The sequence below is a fragment of the Pristis pectinata genome, chromosome 9 (assembly GCF_009764475.1).
Source record: "Pristis pectinata isolate sPriPec2 chromosome 9, sPriPec2.1.pri, whole genome shotgun sequence".
Classification (NCBI taxonomy): Eukaryota; Metazoa; Chordata; class Chondrichthyes; order Rhinopristiformes; family Pristidae; genus Pristis; species Pristis pectinata.
The window spans coordinates 74949861-74962997 of NC_067413.1; the positions used below are offsets into that span (position 1 = coordinate 74949861).

A 13137-nucleotide genomic window follows, 5' to 3' on the forward strand; every position below is an offset into this window, starting at 1 on the left:
TCTCTCTGTAATCTACTCCAGTTCTACAGCTCTCTGAGGTCTGTGGGACTTCTCCAGTTATGGTTTTTTGCACATCTCTTTATTTTATGCACAGGTACTTTAATGTAATCTCATTATGTTTAGATTTGTTTGAGAAGCCAGGTGTTACAGCAGACAAAGACAGTCCTTGTGCTTTCAACAATTAATGTGTATTGTTAAGAATCTACATTTCCAACTATAGCGTCCTTGTTTTTTTATAATCATGTTAGCATTAGTGTACACATTTAAATTGAGGTTTGATAATTTATGTTGCACATCTATTGTTTTTACATTATATATATGTACAAAGCAAGTAGAAAAACTAAACAAAAGTTGAAGATTTCTTTTATCTCTGGTCTTCACTATTGTAAAGCACTCTAGATCTAACCAGTCTTCCATCTCTATTAGCTCAAGCTCATCCAACATTCTTCCCTCTGCTTCCTTACAGTGTACTCTCAGGCTGTAATCCCTGTGCTCACTGTTCTAAATTGGCTCCCAATCCATCAAAGCCTGAATTTTAAAATTCTCAGTTTTGTTTTCAAATTCCTTCTTGGCTTCATCCTTCACTTTCTCAGTATACACCCGCAAATCTATTACTTTCCAGCTTTGGCCACTGCTGCATTCCCTATTCTCTCCATCCCTCCGTGTCTTCAACTGTCTAAGCCCTGGAATTCCCTCTTTAAGCCTCTCTATATCCCCTGTTAAGATGCTCCTTGAAATCTACCCCTTCAGTGAGGCTCCTGTGAAATGGAAGTATTACCATGCCACATAAATGCAAATTATTTTAACTGTTACAAGGGATGTCATTATCCCAGGGATAGTTGAAGCAGTTTTTCGAAAATATACCGTTAATTTCACATTTTATATCTTTCTTTAGTTATAATTTACTGTTTACAGATGGGAAATAATAGTGTAATAAATTAGGTGACATTATTTTGCATGCATTTTGAATAAGCAACATATAAATTGCTTTACTGTTTTCTCACCTGCCCATCAACATGAACGATAATAAAACATTTTCTACAATATTATTTTGAGACGCGGCTATTATAAAAATGACCTTAATTTTGTTAAAATACGTACGTCTACCTGCAACAAATATAAATTGCACAGGGAACCGAATAAATATGGTCGCCGCATTTTGTGTATTTTTAAAGAGCCACAGAGAATTAACACTTTCTGTTGTTTTGACGCCCACTGCCTTTGAGTCTTAGTCTTTTCAGTAAATTATCACCCACTGCAGTACGCCTCCAATTTTCGTTGATAAAGGGGAAAAAAAAGCATTTTCTCCTTTGACTTAGGCGACTGAACCATTAAATAAAGGGGTATGAATCGGTGCGCAAATTCAACTTATTAAATTCTTTGGGGTTCGGTGGGAGAATAGTGTTGGGCAGGTAGTGAATGCAGTTGCAAAGCCAGTAATTTAGAAGTGAACTATTTGTTTTTTTTAATCCGCCAGGCGGGGCTGGAGGTGCTGAGAGGCGTGTTCCTCCCTGTGCTGGTTTTGCGGGTTGTGAGTGAGTGTGTTGTGTGTGGAGCAGCAGCTCACAGTCTCCCTCAGTGTCGCTGCTGTGCCGGAATACATCGCTGCGATACATTGTCTCCGGCTCACCCCGATCCGGGCCACGTTCCATTCTCCCCGCGCCACACGGCAGCCGGCTCCGGGGCGCAGCCTTCCTTCCTCCCGGTAAGTAGTCTTTTCCTTTCAAAAAAAATAATTGTAACCGAGCAATATCGCTGTTTCAGCTTAACTGGATGTCTGAAGCCCTGGTCCTGGAGCTCAGCTGTGGCTCGGCTTCCTCAGTGCACACGCTGTGTGGGGGAAACGGAGAGATAGCGAAGCGAACCTGAAGTACTTTCTGTCATTTATTTTTTTTTAAATTGCTTCTCTCTTTCCCCACCCCCCTCCAAGTTCATAAAGGCTGGAAAAGCCGTTCGCTATGCACGATATCGCCTGTCGCTCTTTTGTGTGAATGAAGTGGAAAGGTCATGAGTGGAGTAAGGGGGAAAAAAGGAAGTTGTGAATCATGTCTGGGAAGGTCATGAGTGGAGTAAGGGGGGAAAAAGGGAAGTTGTGAATCATGTCCACCCGGCATTTGTTTGTGAAAACGTTTAACTCATAAGCGCTGCTGCGAAGTGTTGTAAAAGGTGAGCGAGCAGCACTCTCGGTTCGGCATTGTTCGTTGGGAAAGCCAGGCTGCTGGTTTCACACTGGGCTAAAAACAAGGGTAACTGTTCAAAAAAAAAACCGCGTAGAGAAGGTCGGTTTGAGGAGAGGCGGGGGCATCGAGCAGGGTGTCTGCTTTCTTCAAATTCAAATGAATGTAACTGACCGTGTGTGTGTGCAATATTTGAATCCACCTCAACTTGGGTAGTTGGATGTGGCTGAGCAGGAACATTTTGCACCTAAAACAGTGCAAGATTTCGTGGCAATATATTTTTAACAAACATTGGTTCTGTTACGTAGCTTCACAAATTAAACACTTGAGAAATGGAAGGGGAGCCTTGGTGGGTTTTTAGAGACGAGAATCCTTGCTGCTCAGCTCCTTGATCATTTCTGACGATTCTTGATTACATGAAGGCCAATAAGCATCCTGTAGAGGAAAATTATTTTATATTGGTCATTTTGAAATCGACCTAGATATAGTAGAAGGCTTTCTTATACCTTTCAGGGCAAGTAACCCATGTAGTTTCCTGGAGCTTTGGGCCATGATGTTGGGATGATAGCATTAGGAAATTAGGTCAGTTCTAAAGAATAGTGGAAAAATATAAATGTAATCCAATAAATCACTTAAGGTGATGTTTATGACATCTTATTTTCACAAAGTGACAGGAGGGGCCCACACGTGTAAGCTTGCACTGGTGGACCTGAATGATTTAATGGAGGAGCACTGGAAATGGGTGGATACCGTTGCTGTGGGAGTAATGGAAAGAGTAACAAAAACGTGCAACATCTTGAAGCATTTTGGACAAGTTACATTCCTGAAGCAATAAGAAATCTGTGGTACATATGGAAAGGCCATCTGTACTTGGCATAGGATTCTTGAATTATAACAGAACCAAGAAAAACTTAATTCATTGTTAAATTATCTCTAACCTTGATAAGAGAGTCTTAGTCAATGTACTTTGTCAGTAATAATGTATGTTTATAAATTATGATGTACCCAGTTAGCTCAACTGCAATTTACAGTTAGGGATTTCCTGTGCACTGCAGTGAGAATTCAGAATAAGATGATATTGAGTTGATGGCATTTTTTTTAATGCCAATTAGATATTGTTGAGTAGATCTTTCATATTTTATATTGTTGCTTATTAAAGTTGTAGCAACTGGTATTTCTATTTGCAGCGTGCATATTGGAGTAGTTGAATGCAGTGGATGCAGCAAAGTCACATGGGCACTGACACATCTCAACTGTAGCTCTGAAAATCTCTACGACACAACTAACTGCACACCTACCAAGCTATTCAATACAGCTTAAAAAATGTATCCAACAGTGTGGAAGTTTGCTGAGGTGTATCCCAGTCACATCTAACCCACCTGATTGACACCCAAACAACCTTCTTCTAAGTATTAGTAAAACAATAGATGCAGTAGCAGTTCTATTGACTAGCTCCATAACCGTATCAATTTGGGTTCAAATACAGCCATTGGTTTTCTGTCATTATTATTTTGATTCAGACTTGGATGCAAGAGTTAAATGGTAGAGGGAAGATGACAGTAGCTGCCTTAGCTTCAAAGCTATATGTGGGGGAAAATGGCGTCAAGAAGTCTTTATAAAACTGCGGTCATGTGGAACAGGTCAAAGGTGAATTGCTGGAGAGCCACATATGATGCACAGGAAATGGCTATGATCATCCAGAAAACTGGAGATAACCCAATGATGTAGGTAGGGAATTAGTCAAGAGGTAAGAGATTCAACAAAAAATGGAGGTATTTACGCTAGTAAGCAAGTTAGTTGCATCCCGCAGATATCAGGCCTTGTGCTATGGCTTTCAGGGATAGTGAACCATATTGTTGACATCAGTTAAGGTGATATTATAAATAGTGTGGATATAATTGCAAAGATGCATTGATGGTTTTGGTGAGTGGGCAGTATTGGTGAATGGAGATTAATATAGGGAAATGAAAGGATTCAAAAGGTGAACCAGTTTTTCTAAATGGCAAGAAGTCAGTAGATTAACAAAGATTTAGGCATTCAGTGTGTTTAAAAAAAAGATAGAGTTGAGTAGAATGTTATCCTTTATCTCAAAGAATACAAAGGTGTGAAATTATCTTAATTATATAAAGTTGTGGTAGGTCTTGTTTAAAGTACTGCATTATCTCTGGGTAGAGCTCCCGAGGAGATATTGACCTTGGAGTGGGTGCAGCACAGGTTCACCAGAATGGCAACTGAAGCTAAATTGAAGATGGATTGCATGGACTAGGTTTCTATTCTCTTCAATGTAGAAGATTACCATAAACAGCTTTATTACATTAATTAAATGATTCAGTGGAGTAAGAAGAGATGAACTGTTTCCTGATGGTTCAAAACAAGGGGGCTTATCATTAGAATTACAACTAGGCGATTACAGGTGATGGCAGAGAGCATTTTGACATTGTAAGGGTTAATGGAAATTGGAAATTCTGACCCCTCCCCACCCCCCCCCCAACACCACCACCCCAAAAAGTGTTGACCAGCTCCATTGAAAATTCAAATATTATTCATGTGATAAGTGTGGAATTTTGTGTGTACATGTGTAGATGGAATTAGTACTTTTTAAGAAAATGTATTAATAATCGAATGAATGAATTGCTAAAGGGATTGAGTGATCTTCCTGCTCTTGAGGCCTGTCATTAAGTCAACATTTTTAATGGAAGTTTCCTTTAACCAAGCCACTTTCCCCAGCTTCATCAATGTCAGTTTCTTCCAAATAAGGACAGGAATAAAGCTGTTCACTGATTCTTGTGGTGTTCAACTTCATTCATCTGCACCATCTAATTGCCAGAAAATCACCCCTTTGAACGAGGGAAAACCCACCCCTCTCATCACCTTCAATGGCTTCTTCCTTGTTTAGTTCCCCAACATTAGAACCTTGTGAATCTCGAGTGACCAGAAGCTGAATTAGATTGTCGTATCAACACTGTGCTGCAAGTGAAGGGTAAAAGCTGTGTTAAGTGGCTCTTCCTTCTCCACGTCCCCTGCCTCATTTCCCCATAAAATGACAATCATTTGCCATAAATGTGATGGAAAACTTGCCAGATGCCTGAAAGCTTCACAAACCCAACAGCGTGAAGCACAGAGTGGTTTACCATCTCCAATTTGAAAACTGTCGTAGCTTGAAAATATATGTTGCTGTTATTTCAGAGTTAAGGGGTCAGTACATATTGTGGAATTTCCTGCCCTGCATCAGTGTAGGATCCCTATCACTACAAGGGCTGCAGTATTTTGAGAAGACCCATCTGACTTTCTCGGCTCTACCAGTGAACAAATTAAAGCAAGTATGTAACCAGATGCCTTTGAACATAGAACAGTACAGCACAGGAACAGGCCTCTTGGCCCATGATGTTGTGCTGATCATATTAAGGTAATGATGCCTAATTAAACTAATCCCTTCTGCCTGCACATGGTCCATATCCCTCCATTCTCTGCATATTCATGTGCCTATCTAAGAGCCTCTACCACGACCTTTGGCATTGCAGTCCAGGCACCCACCATTCTCTGTTGGGGGGGGGGGGGGGGAGGGAGAGGGAGGAGGAGGAACTTGCCCCACACATCTCCTTTGAACTTTCCCCCCACATCTCCTTTGAACTTTCCCCCCTCACCTTAAATGCATACCCTCTAGTATTAGACATTTCAACCCTGGGGAGAAAGATACTGACTGTCTACTCTATCTATGCCTCTCATAATTTTATAAACTTATCAGAATCATGTTTATTATCACCGACATATGTTGTGAAATTTGTTGTTTTGTGGCAGCAGTACAGTGCAAGACATAAAAATTACTGCAAGTTACCAAAAAAAATGAAATAGTGCAAAAGAGGAATAATGAGGTAGTGTTCATTGGATAATTGACCATTCAGAAATCTTATGGTGGAGGGGAAGAAGCTGTTCCTAAAACATTGAGTGTGGGTCATCAGGCTCCTGTACCTCCACGCTAATGATAGTAATGAGAAGAGGGCATGTCCCGGATGGTGAGGGTCCTTAATGATGGATGCTGCCGCCTTGAGGAACCGCCTCGTGAAGACGTCCTTGATGGTGGGGATGGTTGTGCCCATGATGGAGCTGGCTGAGTCTACAACACTCTGCAGCCTCTTTTGATCCTGCACATTGGAGCCTCCATACCATGCTGTGATGCAACCAGTCAGAATGCTGTCCACCATACAACTATAGAAATTTGCAAGAATCTTTGGTGACATACCAAATCTGCTCAAACTCCAAATGAAGTAGAGCCGCTGGTGTGTCTTCTTCATGACTGCATCAATATGTTGGGTCCAGGATATTCTATCAGGTCTCCCCTCAGCCTCTGGTTTTGGTTTAAGGATAGGAAGGAAAGGTGCTATTTTTTAAAAAAATACTTGGGTGAATAGTTAACAGGGCATAAATTTGGTGAGTACTAGTACTTTGATAATTAAAGAATGCCTCATTGGTTTATTTTTGCTAGTATTCATTAACTCAATTACATTATTATAGAAAAGATTGTCGTTTGCTCCTTAGGTTTCATGCTAGTATATTAATGCCATTGTAGTTAAAAGATTACATTCAGTGGTAAAACATGTTTTGGGTTTAGAGCCACAGATTGCTAAACCTTTTCCCCTGAAATATAGTAATACCCCTGTGAAACGTAAAGATTATTGCATGATGTGGAAATGATGATTTTATAACTGGATAGCTATGGATTTGACCAATGGTGAAGTGTATACTTGATGCAATGTGCAAGTCTCAGCAGGCATCACTGAAGGTGGGGGAGGAGCATTGGCATTGAGTATCAACAGGCTAACGACCTACACTGCATCATATTTTCCAACCTGCAAGGTGAGATCACAATCAGTAACAAAATTTGACTTCTGGTTATTTAGATAGTCATCTCTATTAAATTTGCATGACTTCTGGCTGGACTGCTTGGTCATCTGATATGTTTCTAAGGAGGGAGGGTGGTAGGAAAGTCATTCACTGAAATTAGTAAACTTGTACCGTCCATGGATTTGGTAGTTTTGTTTTAAAACTTGAATTTTCTAATCTTCTGAATCAGAAACTGATCCAGGTGTGAAAAGAAAAAAAATTGGTAAAAGCTGTAAATGAATTTTGATTCTGCTTGTGTGGTTTGGCTGGTGTTGGGTACATCTGTATATGTCATAATCATAGCGAGATGTGGCATGGAAATGAGCCCTTTGGCCCATCGAGTTTCTGCTGACCATCAACCACTTATTTTACACTAATCCTACATTAATCCCAGTCTTAAATTCTCCCCACATTCTCATCAACTACCCTGCCTCCACCCCACTGATTCAACCACTCACCTACACACTAGGGGCAATTTACAGTGGCCAGTTAAGCTACCAACCCGTACATTTGTGGGATGTGGGAGGAAACCTGAGTACCCAAAGGAAACCCACACAGTTACAGGGAGAACATGCAAAGTCTGTACAGACAGTACCTGAGGTCAGGATTGAACCCAACTCTCTAGCATTGTGAGGTACCAGCTCTATTAGCTACACCACAGTGCCTATCCCACTGTCTTGTGATTTACTGCTGAGGTGTATTGCAGATTCAGATCTGCCATGGTACATAAATGTTGGAATATGCAGTATCATAAATTGAGTACTGTCACTTTTCTATCTTGTTTTTAATTATGTGCAAGTATTATGCTGCCAATTGTGAGATTCTAACACTCAATTGCCTACAAGAAGGCTAATAGTAAATTTTAATGTTCTGACATTTACTTATTTTCTATTATTTTGGAGCAGGTATGAATACATAATGATGCTATTTTATTAACCCCTCTGTAAAGCAAATCAGACCATTTTCTGCTTTTAAAGATTTTCTTTTATTAGAATGGACACTTATTTCTTTGTGAGAATGAGTGGAAAATGATTGCCCTAGCTGATCAGTCAAGCTGTAGATGATGATAAGCATTTCGGGCCAGCCATGTACAAACTAACTATTAAAGGTTGAAGTGACAAGTTTCACTCTAAACGTCACGTTCTGGACTATTTGGTAACCTTGATGATCTGCACCCAAACATCCACTGACCCTGAACAGCAGATGGGCCAAGTACAGATGCCTCACTTGCCTTGATGGCGGCATGGTAGTGTAGCAGTTAGCGTAACGCTGTTACAGCGCCAGCGACCTGTGTTCAATTCCCCCTGCTGTCTGTAAGGAGTTTGTACATTCTCCCTGTGTGTCTGCGTTGGTTTCCTCCCGGTGCTCTGGTTTCCTCCCACATTTCAAAGACGTACAGGTTAGGTGTTGTGGACATTGCTACGTTGGCAATGGAAGAGTGGCGACACTTGCGGGCTGCCCCCCCCCCCCCCCCAGGCACATTCTCAGTAACGCTAAAAAGAAGCATTTCACTCTGTTTTGATGTACATGTGACTAATAAATAAACATCTTACCTTTTTGGATTTCTAATCTGATACTGTGCTCAATTCGACTTTTATTTTGAGTATAGGTTGCAAGCCACACATTGCAGTTACATTCTGTTTAACTTGATTTGATAGAAATAATGAACATAAACTACATTGAAATAGTTAAGGCCCAAGTTTCTTGAAAGCTATTAGTTAAAATCCGTATATTTTTGCGGATGGTTATTGAGCAGTCAGTCAGCTGGAAATGTTTCTGGATTTGTTTCCATTTTGAAGATGTTGAATTGTAAAACTGTTTTGGTATTGGGCAATCCTGTCCATTCTTCAAAAATGGGCTCACCTTCAGAAACACTTTTCTGTTTTGTACAAGTAGAATTTTTTGATTTGCTTTATTGCTTGATCATGTAATAGTAAAAAAAATTCAAATGCAAGAATATCTCTTAACAGTCATAAAAAGAAGCTAAGTAAATCAGATTACACCTTGGCCTTGCACAAATTTGAATAGAGCTGAGCAGCTTGAAATTTAATCAATCAAATTCCATCAGAATGCAGTGGCTGAGCAGTGGGAGAACAGATCTGAAGGGGAATCGGCCACTGAACTGTTGAGTCTTTAGTCTACAATTTCCAGACCAACTTGTGACCAGTTATGTTCCAGTGCTTTGATACCAGTTGCTGATAAGAAATGGTTCTGTGCAGTGTACACTATTCGAGTTGGTAGTATTTAACTTTGCAAAATCTCATCAGTAAATTTTCAAAACATTGCTGGTGCTTCATCAGCATTAATAGAACACTACTTTTCTGATGAGTGGACATTGTAAATATCATAAATATGAACATCCCATTTTTGATCCTTCATGCAATGATATGCTTATCACTAATCTTTGGTTAAAATATTGCTGCTATAGGCCTTAAGTATGCAATAATGTATTCCAGTATTTATTTCTGAGTCAGCCAAAGAATATTCAGTGTTCAATTCTCACTAAAAGGGAGGAAAAAAGAGATTGTATGGTAATCATTTGCACAAGCTTTTAGAGTGAAATTGAATCTGAAATCCTCTCTACATCACAGGAAAGAAGGATGCATATCTGGAATGTCTAATAGGATTACTATGGTGCAAATGTTAGGAAATAAGTTGTTTAATTTACTTCTGCTGTTTGAGTTCCCTTGGTATTCTCTCCACTGTTTGAAAAGAGCAAAATTTCTGTTTGGCTATCTGCCACCTGCAGCCACCAGGTCCTTGTCACTTCAAGTGGGTTCCACAACAAAAATGCTTGCTCCAAACTGATTAGCAAGGATAGAACATTACAGCACAGTACAGGCCCTTTGGCCCACGATGTTGTGCCAACATTTTATCCTGCTCTAATATCTATCTAACCTTTCCCACCCACATAGCCTTCCATTTCTCTATCATTCATGTGGCTGTCTAAGAGTCTCTTAAACATCCTTAATGTATCTGCCCCCACAACCTCTGCTGACAGTGCGTTCCATGCACCCACCACTCTCTGTGTTGAAAAAAACTTACCTCTGATGTCCCTCTTGTACCTTCCTCCAATCACCTTAAAATTATGTCCCTTTGTGTTAGCCATTTTCATCCTGGGAACAAGGTCTCTGACTGGATGTGAGCTTCAAAGAAATACGTTCCATAAAACATTTTAAAATAAATAGGAGCAGGAGTAAGTCATTCAGCCCTTTGAGCTGCTCTGCCATTCAATATGGTTCATGGCTGATTCCAAATGATCATTCTCTCCCCTTATCACTCGATGCCTTGTTTATACAGAAATTTGTCTATCTCCTTCCAGGACTTGGCCTCCACAGCCCTTTTTGTTGTAGATACTTCCACAGGTTCACCAGCCTCTAAGTAAAGAAATTTCTCATCTCAATTCTACATCTCTGCTCTGTAACCTGAGACCATGACCCCTTCTTCTAGATCCAGAGCAAACATCTTCCCAGGCCCAGTGTGTTTAGCCTTGTCAATTCAGTAGTGAATACAAAGTTAGTTAATTTAATCTTTTCTCACAGTGCAGTCTCACCATCCCAGGAATTATTTTGGTGAATGCTTAATGCACTCCCTAAATGGTAGGTATATCTTTTGGCTAAGGAGGCCAAAACTGTATGCAGTATTCCAGATGTGATCTTACCAAGGTCCTGTATAATTGTAAGGCATCCTTGTTCCTGTGCTCAAATCCTCTTGCTGTGCAGGCCAGCATACCATTTGTTTTCAGTGACTGATGTGCCAGAACACCCAAGTGTCTTTATATATCAACAATTGCCAATCTAATATTTACATAAAAGACCATCCTTCTGTTTTTCCTACCAAAGTGGAAAATTTCACATTTTACCACATAATCCTGAAACTTTATCAAAGGCCTTCTAAAAGCCATATAGAAAATATCCACTTTTTCTTCCTTATCCAGTCACCAATTACATCCTTAAAAAAAACTCCAATAGCTTTGTCGCAGCATTTCCCTCCCAGAAACCCATGTTGACTTTGTCCAATCCCGTCGATATTTTCCAAGTGCCCTGTAATCCCATACTTTATAATTGGCTCTTGCGGTTTCCCAACTATTGATACAAACCAGTCTGCAGTTTCTTGTTTTCTCTCTTCCTTTTTTAAATTGTATAGTCCTGTGTGCCATTCTCCTGTTTTCAGGATCTATTCCATAATCCATGGAATTCTGGAAAACGTTGACCAGTGCTTCCACTATTTCCGGGCCTTTGACAGCTGGTGAAACCAACTCAACCTGATGTCAAAGAGTTTGAATGTCACAAACCTTCAAAAACTTGCAAAGAAAATGTAGGAATATTTACAAATGCTATTTATAATTTTTTTAAAGATATATTTTAAAGGAGAGGAAGGGATTCTGCCAGAGTTCCAAGCTAAAAGAGGTCATTTCTGTGCACATTTGCTGTTTTTTTTAAAAGCAGTTGTTTCAAACCAATCAGTATCCATTGTTATTTTAAGTGGAGAGTCTCTAAAATGGTCGTCTCGGTCAGAGAGCTGATGGAATAACTGGCTGCCTGATTTTTCCACAAAATCATTTGGAATTGTATTGTGTGGATTTCTTCAGAAATTGTATTGAGGACTTGGCAAGGAAGATCTGTCCTTTAGGCTCTTTTGTATGCAGTTTTATTTATACAGTTGATTTTTACTTGGGTAAAAGATGCCCACAATATCATTAACATTCTCTTTCACAATTTTTCTCAGTGAATGTCTTTTCTGCATGTCTCTCTTGCTTGCAATTTGATACAAAGCTAAAAATCAGAGATACTGAAAGTTGTACTATGTTTCAAGATAACTGCAAGATCTTCGTCTTTTAAAAAGCAAATGTACTGGTTGGTTCAGTCTTGACTTATAAGATGACACTGAAGGTTTGAACTACGTCACACTTTTGTTTCTTTGTCCCAACAAAGGCCTTCTTACAACCCAGTAAGCTCCTTATGGTTTCTTTCTAGTTTATGTGCCCTCTTACTGTATGCAGTGGGGTTCTTGAATACATGTGCATCTACAGACATACATCTATATGCATGTGGATGTTGACTCCCAAGTCTGCAGGTGTTGTCAAGGGACAATGTGTGCATGAGAAGGAGATATTGAAGGTTTGACTTTAGATTTCCAGGGGTTTCCATATTTGGATGATTAAAAGACTATCCACCGTTCTGGGGTATTAACAGAGCTGTTGGAAGGGATGGTGTGGTCAACCATGTCAGAAGCTACTGAGAGGTTGAGGAGAGGTTTTAGCCTAAGCTGTATCACACAGTATGGTTAGTACACGTACATGTTGTCTATGTGCTAAATACAGTCAGCTGTGAGGGCTATAAGCTCTAGAATTCCCTCCTAACCTTGCTGCTTTTTAACCTAATCCTTTTAAGTCGCAAGTATTAAATATAGTCTTAACTAGTCATCTGATTCAATATCCTTGAATCACGTGTAGTTCCTGTGAAGCACCTTGAGATGTTACATTATGATAAAGATGCTAAGTAAATACTGATTCAAAAACTAAATGACAATTAACAAATGCATGCATTCATTCCCACACACCTCTCGATGATATGATCAATTTAAGATCAATTCTATAATGTTTTTAAAATGCTTCTTCTTAATGGTATGTTCGGTGGAGCTATATCCATACAGCTATGTACTGAAAAGAGCAAAGTATTACAACTGTTTTAAGATACCAGAAGGAGTTTGATAAGTATCCACAGAAGAAGTTTGTGTGCAGAATGAAAACAAATGGGATTAGAGGTAATACACTGGCATGGATTGAGAATTGGTTGAAGGACAGGAAAAGATAGGAAAAATGGATCTTTTTCCATGTAATAGGCAATTATTATTGGGGTGCCACAGGGAATAGTGCACCCCGAGTATTCACTGCATATATCAATGATTTATTTGGCCCAACTCATCCATGCCAACCATGGTGCCCACTTAAGCTAGTCCCATTTATCCATATTTGACCCATATCCCTCTAAACCTTTCCTATCCATGTACATATCCAAATATAATTTAAATGTCATTGTGCCTGCCTCAACTAATTTCTCTGGCAGCTTGTTCCCTA

The 13137-nt window shown here is 39.7% G+C and overlaps 1 protein-coding gene across 1 annotated transcript in view; it reads left to right on the plus strand.

Annotated features, from left to right (window-relative positions):
* The first annotated feature begins 1400 nt into the window (after window positions 1-1400).
* fam110b (family with sequence similarity 110 member B) overlaps window positions 1401-13137 on the plus strand; it is a 116857-nt gene continuing 105120 nt past the window's right edge. Inside the window, exon 1 of the mRNA XM_052023291.1 lies at window positions 1401-1705. The gene's annotated coding sequence lies outside the window, so the exon portion shown is untranslated. The remainder of the gene's footprint in view (window positions 1706-13137) is intronic.